The sequence below is a fragment of the Agelaius tricolor genome, unplaced genomic scaffold (genome assembly GCF_023055355.1).
Source record: "Agelaius tricolor isolate 1412-34295 unplaced genomic scaffold, bAgeTri1.0.p SCAF_21, whole genome shotgun sequence".
Lineage (NCBI taxonomy): Eukaryota > Metazoa > Chordata > Aves > Passeriformes > Icteridae > Agelaius > Agelaius tricolor.
Genome location: NW_027269281.1, coordinates 7,788,009 through 7,806,867, shown reverse-complemented (window position 1 = coordinate 7,806,867; position 18,859 = coordinate 7,788,009). Strand labels below are relative to the sequence as shown.

Sequence of the window (18,859 nt, the reverse complement as noted above, 5' to 3'; positions counted from 1 at the left end):
CTATTTTCCTGAAAAATATGGCATTTCTTTTATGCCTTTTTTTGGTGTCTTTTCACCTAACAAACGCCAAAGACAACGGTGCTGCAAAAAGCCAAATTGAAAAAAAAAAAAACAAACTAGAAAAGAACCTATCAGGCTTTCTACCTTCCCCTGAGGATAAAACACCTAAGGGATAATAGTCTTTAGCTGTTTTCAGTCGTGATTTACCATGATTAATGCTCCTCTCTACATCCTCCCTCACACACATAACTACCACCTCCATTTTGAACAAAACACCTTAATTTTGTACCAAGGCCCTCTCAAAAGACTGAACACCTGCTGCTAAAGCTGCTCTTGGGGGAAAGTGCTATGCTCCAGGGCATCCAGCAGGAGTGCCTCTTCAGCTGTGCCGGGCGGGCATGCAGCCCCTCGTGAGGGGACCAAGGGCAGGTGTCGAGGCAGCCATCTCTGCTAAGGAAAGAGGCTGAGACGCATGAAGCAAAATGCCCCCTTAGGGCCCGGCTCGCCACCTTCATCCATCCTGGAAGAGTCTGTCGCTGTGTCCAGCTAGGAGAGGGGCAGGAAGTGCTAGAGGAACGCCCGGACAGGGCCAGGGCCAGGGTTAGGGTTGGGGCCGGAGCCGGAAACAGACGGAAACAGACAGAAACAGACACAAAAACCTCCACACCGCTCTAGGCAGAAGGAAATAAAAGTATCCTCGTCCCACCCCTCTTCCGCTGAGGTGATGTCACCGTGAGCACCTCCTGATTGGCTGGGAAGGAATAGGTGACCTCGCGGCGTGACGTCAGTGTGTCGTTGAGGAGGCGAGGTAGAGGGTAGGTAGATAACATGGCCTCTCCTGGTTGAGGGGCTGGGGGTGGTGATATGGTGCGCGTTTCGTACTGGCAGGTGGTGGGCAGTGACCGCAGGGACAGCTGGAACCGCCAGGTGCCGCGCAGGTAACGAGCGGGCCGGTAGGGAATGGGAATGCAGATGCTGGTCTGGGTGAGAGGCGCAGCCGGCCGCTCCTCGGGCCCTCCGCCCCGCTGCCGGGTTAAACGTCGCTACCGCTTCTCCTTGTCCGGGGCGAGGGACCATCCGCGACCCCACCGTGATTCAGCTGATGTGACGTGCAGGCGGGGCGGCTACGGGGCCGCTGGCCCCTCAGGACCGGGGTTTGCATGTTTGGGGGCTGCTCCCCCGGCTGTGGAGGGGGGCGAGCCTGTGAGCGCTGCGTTACTGCATGGTCTTGCTCCGCCTTCACGGCCTCTCGGTATTGCTTTTGAAGTTACCCTTTATTGGAGGTGCTGTACTAGCTATGGGGAAGGGAATGAGACTGAGATGGTATGTGTGGTAACAACACCGTTGGACCGATTTCTTCAAGGCCGTGTGCCAGGATGGCGTTACGTTGCAGTACCACCAACTGTACTGACTTCAGGTTTTTGTACATGCAGAGCTGTGATTCAAAAGTGTCAGTGATACTTTAGATCACCATTGCAATTGGGTGATTTAAACTTTTTAGACTGTCCTAGTTTCAGCTGGGATAAAGTTAATTTTCTTCTCAGTAGCTGGTACAGTGCTGGGTTTTGGATTCAGTATGGGAATAATGCTGATAACACACTGATGTTTTGGTTGTTGCTACGTGGTGCTTATCCTGAGTCAAGGGCTTTTCAGTGTCTCAGGCTCTGCCAGTGGGTGGGTGCACAAGGAGCTGGGAGGGAGCATGGCCAAGACAGCTAACCTGAACTGGCCAAAGGGATATTCCATTCCATAGAATGTCATGCTCATTTATATAAACTGAGGGAGTTGGCTGGGAGCTACCAATCGCTTCTCGGGGACTGGCTGGACATGGGTTAGTGGGTGGTAATTGAATCATGCAGTTTCTCTTGGGTTTTATTCCCCTTTCTCTTTTTCCTCATCATTATTATAATACTTGAAACTTCAAAGGGAAAACCAAGGAAATCTTATGTATAAGATATGTGAATGAATAAATGTTAGTTTCTCTTTAGTGAATTAAACTTCAATTTTCAGATTACTGTAAGAGTACACTGATTAGGTGGGAGACTTACTGTATAGTTTATGTTGATGGATTAAAAAATTAATGATAAAAAATCATCAAAACCACGTGGAAAAGTTCAATCTCTATTGTTTACATGGTGTTTTGCAGTGCCTGGTACTTATCCTAGAGACAAAAATCTCTAACAGAATAGGAGTCAGGTTTCTGAACCAATCCAGCAGACTACATCTAATTCTGTCACACTGGCAGCCATAGCTGTTTTGGCTGGTGCTGGTGGCATAAGACCTATAATGCCACAGAAGTTATCATCTTAGTTATTCTCTTTTTTAATTGTATAAGGTTATGATTTTGTGTTGTTTCCACAAACTTTAGGGATTGATAATTCAGGACATTCAATATTGTTGTCAATTTCCAGTCTATATCATAAGTTTTTGACATCAACTTGTTCTTGTATTTTACACTTAGTGCTGGGTTAAATATTTTGATAAATTAATCTGTGAGAAATTTAGTTTTACTTATTAGACAAAACTGCTATCCAGCCTTCTCTGGTATTTTGTTTCTAACATAATAACTCCCAGTCTTTTCAATCATAAATTCCAAAGCTTCAGCTGTTGTTTTACAAGGATGCCTAAAGGCATGACTATCTATTTAAAATTGATCTGTGCAATTCAGATCAATGTCAGTGTAAAGAAGGTCTAATGGAGCTGTAATTGAAAAGCTCTGAAAGAGGTTTTTGAAAACGATTTTTTGAAGAAAAGGTAAAGAAGGGTGAGCTCACAGTTGTGTGTTAACTACTTAGGTAGGTAATCTTCTCTAGTAAGCAAGTGCATTGCTTCATGCTTTGACCCCATGACTTGGTTTGAATAACCTCATGTTCTGTGTCCCTAATGACCTTTTGCAGTCAGTATAGTCTTGTATGAGGTCTCCTAAGAGAAACTGAACATTGGGACTTTTCCCTCGCTTAAATGATCAGATTTATTCCAAATCCTTGCTTGCATAGGGAAGGCGTTTTCTTTAATGTGAAGAAATACTGTCTTTCCTGTGGTTGGGAAATTTTGAAAGAACAGCTTTAATGTCCAGACTTGATAATGGTGGGGGGTTTTTTTGTGTGTTTTCCCTTTTTTGTAGGGCTACAAGGTCTTTTTGGAATCCTTTAAGCTTGCAATGTACTTGAAACGGATGTGTTTAAAAAGGGAAGTAGAATATAATTTCTCTGACTTTGGTTTAAATCTTTTCTGGAGGGGAAAGCAGATTGGTTCAAAATGCCAATGTTGCGTTAGTAGTGCTACAGTTTTTAACTAACTGAGTTAAAATGGAAATTCTGAGCTTATGTTTTCTCAACTACATTTTGTATCGGAAATTCTTACACCAGAGTAACATTTTAAGTGGGCATATCAGAAGAACATGAGTCCTATACAAGAAGCAGTCAGTTCTTCAGCTGGAAGATGGTCTGAATATACTTAAGCTGTTTAGCTATTAGTAGATGTTTTCATGGAAGCTAGTAAAGAGTTGTGAGCTCCTGATTAGTCTGGTTTATGTTGCTGAAGATCAGCATTCATGTTAACTATCTACTAGATTATGTGAAAGATTTGATTTAAGCCCTTTCCTAATGTATATGTTTGTGCTTGCACCATTTGGCATCTCTAGGCTAGCAGCAGATGAAGTCATGACTGAAATGACTGGTGAAGTTTGTTCCCTGAGTTTGTGAGGTTGGATTTCTAAGAGTATGCATATGACCAGTTATGCTAAGTGTTAGCAGCACGCTTAATCTAGACATAGAGATTGTGCTTTTTTGTTTAACTTGATTTTTTTCATAAATTCTGAACTCTAAATTAAAACTAGATTCCTAGTTTATAAACACTCTGTAAATTGTTAAAGTATTGTTAAATATTTTACTCATTCAGAGTAGTATTAAGTCTTATGCTAATTAAGTTGAAGTAGCTAAATTTGTTTATAATTACTAAATGCTTTCCATCTGATTATTTTAAGCTCTCAGAACTGGTAAGCATTTGTTATTCAAGACTTAAGATATAGGAAAATAGTAGTTAAAAGCAGTTGCTGTGCTCATCAAATTTAGGACTTGTTTCATTACTGCATTGTTAGATTATTATAGCCCTCACTAGTAGTACAAGTGCCAGATCATATTTTCTTCCTTTTTTTCCCCCTAAAATGTAGGAATTCCACAGCATATTTATATTTTCTGGCATGGTTTATCATGCAAATGTCTGTGTTGCTCCTATTGTATTTCAAGGAGGGGGAAATGGTCTAGTTTACCACCCTGTCCTGGTTTCAGTCAGGATAGAGTTCCCTTTTTCTTCTCAGCTGGTACAGTGCTGTGCTTTGGATTCAGTATGGGAATAATGCTGATAACACACTGATGTTCTGGCTGTTGCTGAGCAGGGCTTACCCTGAGTCAAGGGCTTTTCAGTGTCTCGTGCTCTGTCAGAGTGGAGCTGTGCAAAGAGCTGGGAGGGAGCACAGCTAGGACAGCGGTGGTACCACCTCCGTGATAACATATTTAAGATGAAAGAAAAAAGTGATTGTGCAGTTCTAATTGCAGACAAATAAGAATGGGGTGAGAACATGTGAGAAGAACAACTCTGCAGACACCAAGGTCAGTGGAGAAGGAGGGGCAGGAGCTGCTCCAGGTGCCAGAGCTGAGATTCCTCTGCAGCCCATGGTGAAGACCATGGTGAAGCAGCTGTCCCCCTGCAGCCCATGGAGATCCATGGGAATACAGAGATCCACCTGCAACCCATGGAGGAGACCCACGGCCAGAGCAGGGGGATGCCTGAAAGAAGGCTGTGACCCTGTGGGAGGCCTGTGGAGAGTGTGGCCCATGATAGAGCAGCCTGTCCTTGAAGGATTGCACCCCATGGAAGAGTGACCCATGCTGCAGCAGTTTGGGGAGGACTGTTGCCTGTGGTATGGGCTCATGCTGGAGAAGTTTGTGGAGAACTGTCTCCTGTGGGAGGGACTCCACGGTGGAGCCAAGGAAAGACTCCTCTCCTTGAGCAGTGGGAGAAACAATGGGTGATGAAATGACCATAATCCCCATTCCCTGTCTCCCTGTGCTGCTTGGGGAGGAGGTAGAGCTGGGAAGGAGGGAGGGATGGGGGGAAGGTGTTTTTAAAAGTTTATTTTACTTCTCATTATCCTGCTCTGATTTTGGTAGCAATAAATTCAATTAATATCTCTAATTAGGGCCTTTTTTGCCCATGATGGTATTTAGGGACCTCCTGGTCCTTACCTCAACTCATGAACCCTTCATTATATTTTCTCTCCCCTGTCCCAGTGTGGAGGGGAGTGGGAGAGCAGCTTTGGTGGGTGCCTGGCATCCAGCCAGGGTCGACCCACTACAAGGATTTACCCAAAGGCTGATTGATGTTCGGGGATGGGCTGTGTATCAGTCAGTGGGTAGAGAGCAATTGCGCATCAGTCATTTTTCTTGGGGTTTATCTTTCACTTTCCTCCCCATTTTAATGAATATAATTATAATTTTAAACTTTACTTTGTTTCAGTTATTACACTGTTCTTATCTCAACCTATGAGTTTTTTGTTGTTTTTTTTTTCTCATTCCCCTCCCGTTCCCACTAGGGAGGGGTGGAAGTGAGCAAGCAGCTGTGTGGTACTTTTGTTGCCAGTTGGGCTTAAACCATGACACCCATTTCTTGGTGGTGATGTATCTTCTACATTAGTGAAGCTGATCTCGAGGCCAAAACAAGATGTAAACTCTTTTTTCTGCTTATCTATTTAGATGATCTTTAAATTGCTTGGGTAGCAGTCAATAGTAGGAACTACACTAAACCCACATCTGTTCTTGGAGTTGTCAGAACCTGTGTTATCTCCTTATATGTTGTGTTTGGAAGTCAGGCCAGTGTTAGATATTAGTTGCAGATTCTTTTCTCTTGTTACAGGGCTCTCTTTTTGGAAACGGTCCATTTTAACAAAGTCACCCATTTGCCGCAACAGTTAAATGGGAATTTAGAATAGGTGCATCTTCTAGACTCTTGTTCGACACATCAGTCTCTGGCCAAAGAAAAAGCTTGCACTTACCTGCCTTGACCACGAGGCTGTCTATAAGTATTTTTTTATTTTCTTATGTTCTTGCCTCTGAAACTTGTAGTTCTAGAGGTTTGTGTGGTATAAAAGCTTCAGATTCATTGGAAACTTATATGGCTGGTAAGTCATTTGGTGATTGAAAATTGGTGCATTAGTGTACTGTGTTTTCTTACCCTTGTAGCATTTTCCCTTATTTTTGGGTGAAATGTATGGCAAATGAACTTATGTCCCAAATATACCATCAGGATCTTGAAGGAGGAATAGAGCTGTCTATTATCAGTTAAGAGCCTTAAATCCTTAAACAGCCCAAATAGTATGTGCTTTTAGCAAGTGCAGTGTCTTTAATCACAGAATATGCTGAGTTGGAAGGGACCCAAAAGGATCATCAAATCCAACTCCCAGTCCTGCACAGGACCATCCCTGAGAGTCACACCCTGTGCTTGAGAGTATTGTCCAACCACTTCTTGAAGTCTGTCAGGCTTGATGCTGTGACCACTTCACTGGGGAGCCTGTTCTAGTGCCCAACCACCCTCTGGGTCAAGAACCTTTTTCTAATATCCAACCTAAACCTTCCCTGACACAACTTCAGGCCACTCCCTCAGGTCCTGTCACTGGGCACCAGAGAGAAGAGATCAGTGTCTGCCCTTCTTCCCCTCACAAGGAAGTTGTAGACTGCAATGAGGTCTCCCCTCAGCCCCTCCTCGTACATCTTCCTCTCAAGGCCCTTCACCATCTTCACAGCCCTCCTTTGGATGCTCTCTAATAGTTTAATGCTTTTCTTATAGTGTGGTGGCTAAAACTGCTCATGATATTCAAGGTGAGGCCACACCAATGCAGAGCAGAGCAGGGCAATCACCTCCCTTGACCAGCTGGTGATATTGTGCCTGATGCACCCCAAGGACATGGTTGGCCCTTCTGGCTGCCAGGGCACTGCTGACTCATATTCAACTTGCCATCAATCAGGACCCTCAGGTCCCTCTTCATGGCTCTGCTTTCCAGCGTCTCATTCCCCAGGGTTGTCTCATCCCAGGTAAAGAATCCAGCACTTTTCCTTGTTGATCTTCATATAGTTGGTGACTGCTCAGACCTCTAATTTGTCATGGTCTCTCTGCAGGGCCTCCCTGCCTTTGAGGGAGTCAACAGCTCCTCCCAGTTTTGTATCGTATGCAAACTTGCTTAGTACCCCTTCCAGTCCTGTGTCCAAGTCATTTATGAAGATGTTGAAGAGGACAGGGCCTAAAATTGAGCCCTGTGGAACCCCACTAGTGACAGGTCACAAGTCTAATGTCACCTCATTCACTAAAACCCTTTGTTCCTGACCTGTGAGCCAGTTGCTCACCCATCACACGGTGTGTTTATCCAGCTGTGTGCTGGACAGTTTGTCCAGAAGGATTCTGTGAGAGACGATATGACCAAAGTGGGACATGACATGAAGATAGCTGCATAGCTACAGGTGCCTAATGTTAATGTAATGAAGCCATATGGAACAAGAGAGTGAGAGATGCCATGCTTCTCTGAGAGTGTATGGAAGGGCTGCCTTCTGCTTTAAATTCCCATTGACCGATATGTACTGAAGCAGAAGGTCTAGTTGCCCATTATGTCATGCTAAGCAATGGCACAATTTGAAGAATCGTTTTCTCCTAATGTTTGTCACTGCTAGGAAGATGCTATCCAACATCTGCATGTGAAGTCCTATATAAGGATGTTATTGCCATCACTAGAGTGTTGTCTTGTAATCCAATAATGTGATCTGCATGCAGACCTACTCTTCAGTGGCTCTTTTCTCCATGTCTTTCCTACTCATTTATTCTGGAAACATTTTTAAAAGTGCTATTTTACTGATTCCTGTCCTTCTGCTCCTCAGTCATTGCACTGGAAATAACTGAATTAGTTTGATGTTATGGACTGTCCTTCAAATTTAGATCTCTTGTTACAGTTGCTTGGGTTTTTGATCCATGGAGTGTGTATGCCACAGAGATGTAATCCCTTCCCCCCTCCACTGTTGTCAGTGTAACCCCTACTCTGCATTTGGTTAAATGTAAGGTGACCACTTGTATCCCATAAGATGGAGACATATCATTAAATTTGCTTCAACCAGCATGTAGCAGCCTGAATTGCTGCTAGTAAAGTCCAAGGTAAAGAAGCAAAAAGGGCCTTTGCATAATATCCACAGATGTTTAATTCAGCCACGCGGTGAGATGTTCGGGTCCAAGGCACACACATTCAGGGTCCAGCTCTCTCCCTCGAGGGGCCCAGGGGCTGACCCTGGTCTTGGGGCAGTACAAAGATAAGGGCCAATCAGGGAATAGGGAGGAGTGGCTCAGGGACATAGGAACAGACATAGGAACAGGGGAAGGAGCCAAAGGGATGTAACAGCTTTGAGGGAAGCTTCTTGTGTCTCCCTAACTTAGGGGATGCCCCCCAGGGCCTCCACACTAGCAAATACTGAAAATTGAATGGAAACTTCCTACCAGCATTTGCTTCAAGGACGGTCTGGTTTGTTCTTGTTGATCTTAAAATAGACCAAGAACCTTAATGTACTTTATCTCTTAGATTGCAGTAAATGTATTTTAAACTTTTTTTTTTCTGTTAAGACTGGTCATAGTGATGTTTGCTTTTTTTTTCTGCAGGAGGTGTAGTTGCAATGTGTCAAATATACCTGTACAATTACTTTATCCAAAGAGCTATTATCAGTGGCTCAATATCACTGCTTTATGAAAGGGGAGTATCTCCATGTAGATGACTCTGCTTGTTTGCAGAATTGTAAGAGGTACAAAGTAGAAGCAGTTGCTGCAGATTTTGGGCTGATGTCATCCATTTGGAGACTGCAATAAATGAAAACAGAATCTGTTTTGCACTGTTAGTAGACTGATCAGCTTTTTATTGTCAGTCTCAGAGACTTCAATTGTGTAGCAATAATGAAATGCTTACATAGGTGGAAAGCTTTGATAGAACCTTGACTTTTGTTTTATCTTAGCAACAGGCACTGTCTACTTCTGGTTTTGTTGTATATACAGCAAACAGAATTTTTAAGCATTGCACACAGTAACACTAGAACAGGCTGCCAGCCACATTTCATCACCTCCTTTTCAAAAAACTTAATTAAAATAGTGTCTTGCAACTAATCAGATTTGAAAGGCTATTCAGGGACCACTGTTACAAACATCTTGTTGCTCTGTCTTGCACTATATACAGAATGCTGATGTTGGTTTAGCCTTTCACTTGCACTGAAACAAGTAGTTACAGTAAAAACTTAAACCACTGTCTAAATCTGAAATACCTGTGGTGCATTAGAAATCAATCACTGGAATTAAACTGCTTTTCACTGTACAATCAGTAATAGTTAATGAATGTAATATAGGCAGCAAAAATTAATCTCTTTAAAGTTGGGGTTTTTCGGGTATTTTTGTAGTTTTCAGAGTGAATGGTGCATCCTCAGTTATGCATTCTTAGGCTACACAATGAGTATCAGGAGGCAAAATGGAAATTGCAAGATTTTTTTTCCCTGAAAATCACAGATGTGCTACATTGATTATAGTTGATAACTTGGGGCATTTTGATTTCCTCTGACCCATAATACTTTCCTCAGAAGGTGGGAGTTACTTCAGAAAATTCATGTGGTCTGGAATCTAGACACAGTTGCACCCCAAAATAAAGGATATAGCAACAAAAGACCAATTCTTCTCAACAAATAGTTAAATTGGCTTGAGTTATCACTGAGAAAGGTGTTTCAGGTACCATTATCAATAGGATGCTTCCAATTTGACCAGTCAGAGCTCTTTCAGAAGGAAAGGAATGTAGATATAAACTTCAAGGAAAACACCAGTAGAAAGAACATCAAAATAAAATTATAATTGAAAAATACCCCAACTTCCTAGCAGCTTCTCATGGTAGTAAATTTTTTCTTCATCTGTTTATGAGACTCTCTCTTTGATACCTTGCTTGCACCAAGTCAAACTTCTCTATGTTCTCCTTGTTATCTGGCAGCACAAGTAAATAGTCATTCAGGTTTAAGTGGTGACATGTCAGGTGGGCTGTCTTGGTTACCTGTGTTGTCCCTTCAAGCCTTTCCAACTTGTCATCTCTCTCTTTGTGTCAGTTGTTTCTGTCATCAGTTTTGTCTTGTCACTTCTCTGTTTCTGCATCTGTATGTTTTTTGTTTGTTTTTGTGGTTGTTTCCCTGTATGAGTCCCCCTCCTCCCCTTCTATCATCATAACTCTGAGATCCTCTGCTCTCATCTTGGGCTTTGGTATGCGGTGTTCCTCTGACTGTCTGGTTTTAAAAATGTTGCCCTGTTGACTCAGTGTTAAGTGGAAAATGAACATACAGGAAGGGAAGAGGTTGCCTTGGTGGCTGCTGACATTAAAGTTGCTTATAACTCTAGGCACCTGTAGTCCTGATCTCCTCTTCAGATAATTAGCCAGAACCAAGAATGAGAGAATGAGGCTAAGGATGTCTACATTTATAGGAGTGAGCTTGTAGGTGGCTTTAAGAAAACCTTGTAGTACTATGCAACTAACTTGTTTCCCTAGATCAGGAAAGGTGTTTTATGTTCTTTGTCAACTTATAGCATGAAGTAAAGCATCAGACCAAAATTTGTTCCCCTATGTGCCATTCCCACAGATACCCTTCAGCATCCTGTTCTGGACTTTGTTCTCCAGAGGCAACAATGATAGGGCTGCAGTCTTCCATTAACTCATTTGGAGTAAGGCTTTGGGAGCAAGTCCTTTAAATTTCTAAAAGAGCAGTAACAAATGTAAACAAACCTTTACTGCACAGTGTAGCAACTTTGACTAAAGCAAATATAGTTCAGACCCAGAAGCATAGTAGCAACATCAGTAACTTTCTAACTGGCTGCAATTTTTAAATTTTTCTTTTTCCCTCCAAGCCAGCAAGACAGAGCAACAGCAAGATGCTTATGATAGTGGTCTCTGAATAGCCTATCAAATCTGATTAGTTGTAAGACACTATTTTAACTAAAAGTTTTTTGGAAAGGTGATGAAATGTGGCTGGCAGCCTGTTCTAGTGTTACTGTGTGCAGTGTTTAACAATTCTGACAGTGCCTTCTGCAGTAATGGTATCTTAATAAGTACACACACAGTGCATCAGGAAGAGCTAGCGTGATATAAACTCAAATGTTACCTGAATCTACAGTGTGATTGTCTCTCTGGAAATGGTGCATTTCATGATTAGTTTGCTATTTATGTGCCTTAGCTAGTTCTGTAGTTAAAATAAGGTGTTGAATATGGCAGAGGAATAATTTTTTCCCACTGTGCCTTAAACTTAATGCAGATGCCTGGTCTGCACTAGGATTTTACTACAAGATTGCCAACAAAAGCAAGATACTTATTGTTTATGTGGGTTTTTTTGACACTGAGGATGCATCCAAGGATTTATGCAGCTCCAGATTGATATACTATTGAAAACCTCCCTGGATGCTAGATGTGCACATCTTTATCTTTGCAGGATTTTTATGCATTGCTACTAGTGTCCCTGGAGTAAATTGATTTTGTCATGGTAACTTAATGTTCTGTTGCCCAAGATGAGTGTGTGAGATGGTAAACTTAAAATGTCCTTGCAATGGCCTACTGGAGAAGGGTTATAAATTACCATTCTAAAAATTATCTCTTTGAATTTTCTTTTCAATGTCCTTTATGTAGGTACAGTCTGGAGTAAGATGCTTCTGGTAAATGAGATAGACAGCATAAACCCTATTGCCTGTAGATAACTGGTTCTGCATTGAAAAAAACTTCCTTGTCAATTGAGTTGCCAAAGTGAGTAGGTTACTTTCATTAAAAAAATGAAATCCTTTAGAAAAGTAGCACTTGCTTTTCAGTATGAGGTAATAACTAGAAGAAAGACAAACTTGGAGAAATTAAAGAAAGTGTGTAGAGGCCTTCTCCCAAGTTCAACTCTGCTATAATAGTAGTGAATGATGGGCAGCCATAGTACATGCTTGCAGACAGTGCCTCAGTCTCCAATGACATACAGAAGACCAGTGAGGTACATGGAATCTGTATGATTTCACATGTGGCCTGGCTTTTTTGATAATAACATATCAAGTTGGCATCTTAATTGCTACTCTCATACAGAGGAACTAGCAATGTAGCAGCTTGTCTGACAGTGTGATCTGTGTCTGAAAGGTGCAGCCTATTTCATGTGTAGGTAGTATTCAAGGTATTCAGGGTGCTGTAGTCTGCAGTCTGATCTCCCCCTCTGTGGCACTGGGACTAATAAAGCCCATTCATCTCTAGTGGTTGACATGCAACTGTACTGGGTGGTCTTGTGGCTTTGCCCTTAACATCCTTCCTGAGGTGGCAGGCTCAGCACTGTTTCACCACCTTTTTCTTCTGCCTTTGAAACTGCTATGTTTTGTTTGCTTCTGAGAAGCAGTTGCCAGCTAGTGCTGAAACCAGTTCTCTGGCTTTAGTGGATTGGTTTTGGACATAACACTAGTGTTGACTGAAATGGTGAGATGTGCTGAGAGGAGCCTGACAAATGTTGAGCAGAATGACACTTTTATGTACAAGGTAGACCTGGAGCTGCCCAGCATGACTCACTTGCCCATGGCCCAGCGCCTGCTCACTGTGTTTCATAGTCTGGTTGCACCCAGGTAATCTCCATACAGCTTTGGCTTTAGCTGTGTGTTGAAATTCCATTAGCCAATATCGTTGGTTCACCTATTGATTTCAACAAAATGTTGAAAGGGACGTGAGCACTGTTGCAGAGTGGCAGGGTGGTAGAAATGCTGCAACCTTCTTTGAAGCGTCTCCTTCAGAAGCCGCTCAGAGGAAGGCCACCAGAACAGCCATTTCAAGTCCATGCACACACACACGCCACAGATAGCTCAGCAGAGGAAAGACAAGAAGGATCTTTGTATAATGTATTCCAGTGAAGGTTTATTCCAAAGCACGCTGAAGGGATCAGGGGCAAAGACAAAACCATGTGGTTTGCACAGACTTAAGTATGGGGTCAGTGACCAATGACCTGAGGGCACAGGGCAGTGCAAAGGGCAGGGTAAAGGGCAGCAACCTGCAGGGGGAATGAGGGATGAATAATTGGGGTGGGCAGTGTCAACTGGCCAATGAGGGAAGAAATCTAATGTAGATCGGCAGTAGTGCTGCAGAGCACCATGGGCTAGGTCCTCTCTTTAGCCTAGGTGAGGAAAACTATGGTATATTATTCCAAGGCAAGGCCCTGGGGATTTCCCTGAGGGGGAAGGATTCAGAGGATTCCACAGAGCACAGCAAAAGGGGCTTTCCTAAAGTACTTGAAACTGGCTCTTCCTGCCTCCAGATGTGTCAGCAGCTATCAGGAGGAATAGCTAAGATGTCTGTATAATCCTCACCTTATGACATCCTTTAAGGTAACATAAGTAGTTAGAATCAGCAATGGAAACAATGAGGCTAAGAGTAAGATCTTGATAGGGGAATGATGGATGTGAATGTTAGATCTGCTCCACATTGTGCTTTGAGTGCTGTCTGCTGCTGGTGGGGTGTACCAGTGTAGTGGGTCTAGCACTGGCCAAACGCCAGTGCACCCACTAGAATTATTTACTCATTTTCTGCTGCGAGATAAGGATTAGGAGGAGAGCAAAGCAGGCTCAAAACTTTAAAGGGTATAAAGAAAACTTTATTAACAGAACTAAAAGAAAAATAATAAATCAGAATAAACCTTCAGAACACTTCTTCTCCCTCCAACTCCTCTTTCTTTTCCCACTGACAACGTAAAGAGACAAAATTTGGTATTTTCAGTCAGTTTACCACTTCTAAAATAATCTTTCTTCAGTTTACTTAGGGAGAGCAGTCTCTCATGCCATGCCATGGAGACTTTTCCACAAGAAACAGTTCTCTCATGGTTTTAATTTTCACGAAGAGCAGCTTGCCAGAAATCTGCAATCGTGAAGTCCCTCCCATGGTTTGGTAGTCTTCCCACAACTACCACCATGGGTCATCTCAGCTTATTGGGGTGCAATTTTAAGGATGAGCTGTTCTAGTATAGAAACAAAAGTTTTTTTGTTTTATCTCTGGGAACAGAGGTTTTCTTCTTGCATCCCTGAGGCCAGGTTTCTCATCTCTCTCTGTTCAAGCTTTTCATTAGATCACAGCTACTTCAACATCTGCTTGCTTCAACACTGGTGCTTCTGCTCACGGCTATGACTAGAATGCTACATCCCCCCAATGCATTTCATGAGTTACAGGAAAAAAGTGTTGTGTATTAATTATATCTTCACCATAGCCTTACAAGAGAATTTCAGCCCAAGACTAAGGCATCTCCTCATTCTCCTCCCATCTGGGATTTGACTCCTTCTTCACTGACCTCGGTGTCTCCATGTTGTTTTCTTTACGTGTCTTCCCCATGTCCTTTTTCTCTCACTTTAGAGAGGATTGATGTCTGCAAGTTTCATCTGTGCACTGAAAGAGTTAATGTCTCACCCAGCCCTGTGGATGGTCATGTGATCTCTGCCGGGCGGTGGCTGCTTTGACTGCGTGGCTGTTTTCCGGCCCCTGCCGGTTCAATTCCAGCCGCGGGGCTGCTTTCTGCGTGGGGCTGCAAGGCCGCCTCTGTTCTTAGCCTCATGATTTTCCACGGTGCCAGCAGGATAGTTCGGCAGCTCACGGCTGGAACAGGGCCCGGTTTGGCTCCACCCGAAGCCGAGCAGAGCCGGTCTGGCCCATCACCCGTGGTTGGAACTCGCTCGTGGCAGAATCTCAGCTGAGCTGTGCCACGGGCTGAGCTGGCCAGGCTGTGCGGCGGAGCAGAGCCCAGTTCTGCCAGCGTCCAGTTACCTGTTCAAAAGCTGGAAGCAAGAGAGTTTTTCCTGGCGTTTGTTCATTTTTAAATGTGATTTCACAGAACCATATTCAGCTCTCTTAAGTGATTTAACAGGGTGTCAATATTCAAAACTAGCTAGCTGGTTGGTTCTGTCAGGTCTGAAGGAAGCTGCCAAGGCCCTTACAGGGAATTACTTCTGTAGCTCATGGATTTTTTCCTTAACTAAAAACCAAACTACATTAAACCACAACAACCAGATAATGTTTTGGAAGAATGGCTGTTGGATATTTCATATAGCTGGAGGGCTTCAGAAACAAAGGGAAACTGATTCTTTGTTATGTATAATGCCACAAGGAGGACTTTAAAAATAATTTATTTGAAGAATTATGCTGTGGTATCTTAAGATAGGTATTGTGATGTATTTCTAATCTAGCAAAAGAACCAATTATGTTATTGAACACACCATGAGCATCCTGGATCAGCTCTTTCTCAGGGCAGGCTGACTGTTAAAAGCTGGCTAGGCACTTCTGTGTTTAACATCTTGACCATGTAGGATTTGCATCCAAATTTTAAGTTGCTAATAAAATTCTGTGGGCAGTGAATGAGGCCTCTTGTTAACATTGTTTTCTTGTGTGTATCCAAAAATATCTTCCTAATGGTACCATTTATTATATAGCTCTATTGTGCATTATCCAGTGTGTCAAGACAAGTGCCATGCTGGCTGACTGCATACCTAGTATGATAGTATCCCTTTTTAGAGCAGTGAGGATTAAACTGAAGAGGATAAGTGTGGTATTTCCGGTAGGAAGGGCTAGTCTTAATGCTAGGGGAGACAGGGTGTGCTTTATGGTGCTGGGACAGAGCAGCCTCTGAGCACTGTGATCTGGAAAACTGCCTTTCTGATCAACCTAGCTGCTTCTTGGCTCTGTTTTGACCTTTCTTCTTCATTTTGACAGTTAGATTGTCATACCCTGGGCTAAGTTATTTGCCTAATCAATTTTCAGAGCTATAAAAGAATTTTTCTTATCTGTCTTGGGAACAGGATAAACAGTAAGTGTCTGCAACATGTCCCTTAATCTAGAGATAAGACAGTGTAGAACTGCATAGGCTTATGCTGTACTACATGTTGCTAAAGCTGTTTTAAAATGTTTTTCAGGTTCTAAATGGCTTCTAAGAAGTTGGGATCTGAGTCTCATGGTAAGTAAAATTTGGTATCCCTGTCTCTTCAATAAGATGAATCCTACTATTGCTGCTGACTCATGTCCCAGCCTAGATAGTCCATAGAAACTAATCTGTTCAGCTCATGACAGAATAATACCTTCTCCTTCCCCTCACTTCCCCCTTCAAAATCAAAGCTGAACTGCAGTTGTGATACTGATTTGATGTTTACTGAAGTGGACACTAGATTTGTAGCTCCTTTCTATGGAAGTCACGTGAACAGCTGGATTGAAAGTGAAGCTTTTAATATATCATAGAACTATGCTTTTTGCTCAGCAGTGAATTTTTTTCCTAAATTAGACTAATCTGGTTCAGCAGGCAAGCGAAGAGAATATTTTCTTCCACATTTGAGATGCATAGTGTCATGAAGATGATTGGTATAATAAAAATTATTTACCTGTATATGTGCTTATCTCTTGAGGATTAATATTTCTGTGGAACATTAAAGTCCAGTTTGTTGTATGTCATGTATCTTCTTCAAATTAGCAATCATTCAATGCAGTACAGGGCAGTTCATGTGAAATTTCTAACACAATTTTTCATGCTATAGAAACTTAGCATTGATCTTTCTGGGTAATCTTTCTGATAAGAGGGTCCTGGGGAATTCCATTTTTCTTTCAGCTTTTTATTCAGTCTTGCAAGTAAAAAGTTGAACTACAGAATAAGAAATGCCTCACTTAAATATGTGGTTACGGATTAATAAAAATGACCAATCAAAACTAAATTTTTATATGGTCTCCTTTGTGGCCCAGTGATCCTGCTGCAAGATAATGAATTTATTTATTTGCTATCTGCCAGCTTTTTACCACTTGTTCTCTTGTATCTATGAACATTCTGATCTGCTTGTCTTCTGAGTCTATTTTTACTTCTCTTTTGCTTCCTAAACCAGACTAGCAAAGACACTGCTCAGAGCTAGAATTCAATCTGTCTTAAATATTTCTCAAAACAGTATGCTGTGGTGGAACATGCTCCTGGCTTCAAAATAACAAAATCAAAATAAATGGTACTGTAAGCTGGCTGCTTAACTTGTCTACTCTTCTGTGTACTTTCTGTTCCTAATGATACCAGTGACACTGTCATGGTATTGTTTCTGAGGAGTAGTAGAGCAACTTCCTTGGCTTATTATGTTTAAAGTAATTAGCAAGGCAATTCTTTTCAGTTTTCTCCAGGGTTGTTAAGATTATTTTGACCAAGTGAATTTTGGCTTGCTGTAAAGCATCTAGTTGAACAGCTACCTGGTTTTTATCAGTTCAGTGTCTCTGGCAGGCTGATAGAATCAGTCAATATAGTTGATGTATCTCTTGTACTTATTATTGAGCTGCTTATTGGAGGTTAGAGGACTGTTGTTGAATCACAGAATGATTGAGGTTGGAAGGGACCTCTGGAGATGGTCATGTCCAAAACCCTGCTCAAGCAGAGCCACCTAAAGCACCTACTCAGGACTGTGTTCAGATGGAGATGAAGATGGGAACATAAAGTATGGATGGAGAGGAAGGAACACTTTTCCTGTTTTGGAAGGTATTCTTAGCATACACCTATAACTATGCCTAAGTGTGTAACTTCAAATGCTCTTGTCATTTGAATAATTGGAAATTCAAGCTTAAGTTTCAGTAATTGGTACCATCTAGAAATACAGCTCTCATCTATTGCACAAAAGGTTTGTTATATCAAGTGCAGTATGTTAATATTGTTGTTGTATTCTCACTGTCACTATATAACTTGAAAGCTCCTAATTCCAATTTCTGAGAATTATGTGTGTTTTGTGACCATGAAAACTAAGTTCCACTTGGTTTCAAAACTGTTCCCCATTTATAACTAGTAACTGGTTTTATCTGAAATGTTTCAATTCTGCTACTTTAAGACAACAAAATTGTCACTTGATGAGACACTTAAAAGGGCTTATGTTTTTTTCATGTACTCTGAGTTACATGCATGGGAGAAATACCAACAAGATATTCTCAAGAGGTCAAAACAAGAAGAAAAACTTTATTGGCAACTTCAGAAAATCAGAACTGTGGCAAAAGGTTTAGAGCAGCTGTCTTAGGTTGCAAAATGTAGCTGGGGGTGTGTATTCTATTACCATCTGTTAGAGGTGGGGCAGTTATCTTCTGTTAATTGGGAAATTTTCTTTATTCCACAACCAATCCTTCCTCCAGGAAACATCTTCTGTTAATGGGCCATTGAATCTCATTGCATTACTGATAAAATTACATCATCCCATTGTGAGATGCTCTGCCCAGGGGGAGGAGCCAAGCATTCCTACCTGGATATAATCTGAGAATTAGAACACCAGAGCCAGCCTTTTCCCACTGGATTCCCAGAGGAGCAGCTTTCTTCTCCACTGCATTCCCAGACCATCTATACCACCACTGGGTCTCCAGAGGAAAACGACACCCTTCTATAGGATCACTGCTTCAACAGAACCACATCTGTCACTCCAGGAGGACTGCAGCCACCATTTAATTGGACTTCTACCAAAACTCTGACCAAGAACAGGGTGTCAGGTCGTATTCTCACTCTGTCAGTATTGTTTTGGGGGTTTTTTTGTACTATTACATTTGTATTTTTATTTTTCCTAATAAAGAACTATTATTCCTATTCCCATATCTTTGCCTGAGAGCCCCTTAATTTCAAAATTATAATAATTTGGAGGGAGGGGGTTTAAATTTTCCATTTCAAGGGAGGCTTCTTCCTTCCTTAGCAGACACCTGTCTTTTCAAACAAAGACAGATTTTGGCACCCAATGTGCAGCTCGAGGGCATAGGAACAAAAAGGGAATAACAGTTCTTAAATAATCTATTTTTTTG

The 18,859-nt window shown here is 42.1% G+C and overlaps 1 long non-coding RNA gene across 1 annotated transcript; it reads left to right on the top strand.

Annotated features, from left to right (window-relative positions):
- The first annotated feature begins 824 nt into the window (after nucleotides 1-824).
- LOC139598976 (uncharacterized) lies at nucleotides 825-18,658 on the top strand. Its single transcript, XR_011682109.1, has 3 exons — nucleotides 825-938; nucleotides 15,991-16,031; nucleotides 18,209-18,658. It is a non-coding gene; the product is annotated as an uncharacterized lncRNA (long non-coding RNA).
- Nucleotides 18,659-18,859: the final 201 nt, after the last annotated feature.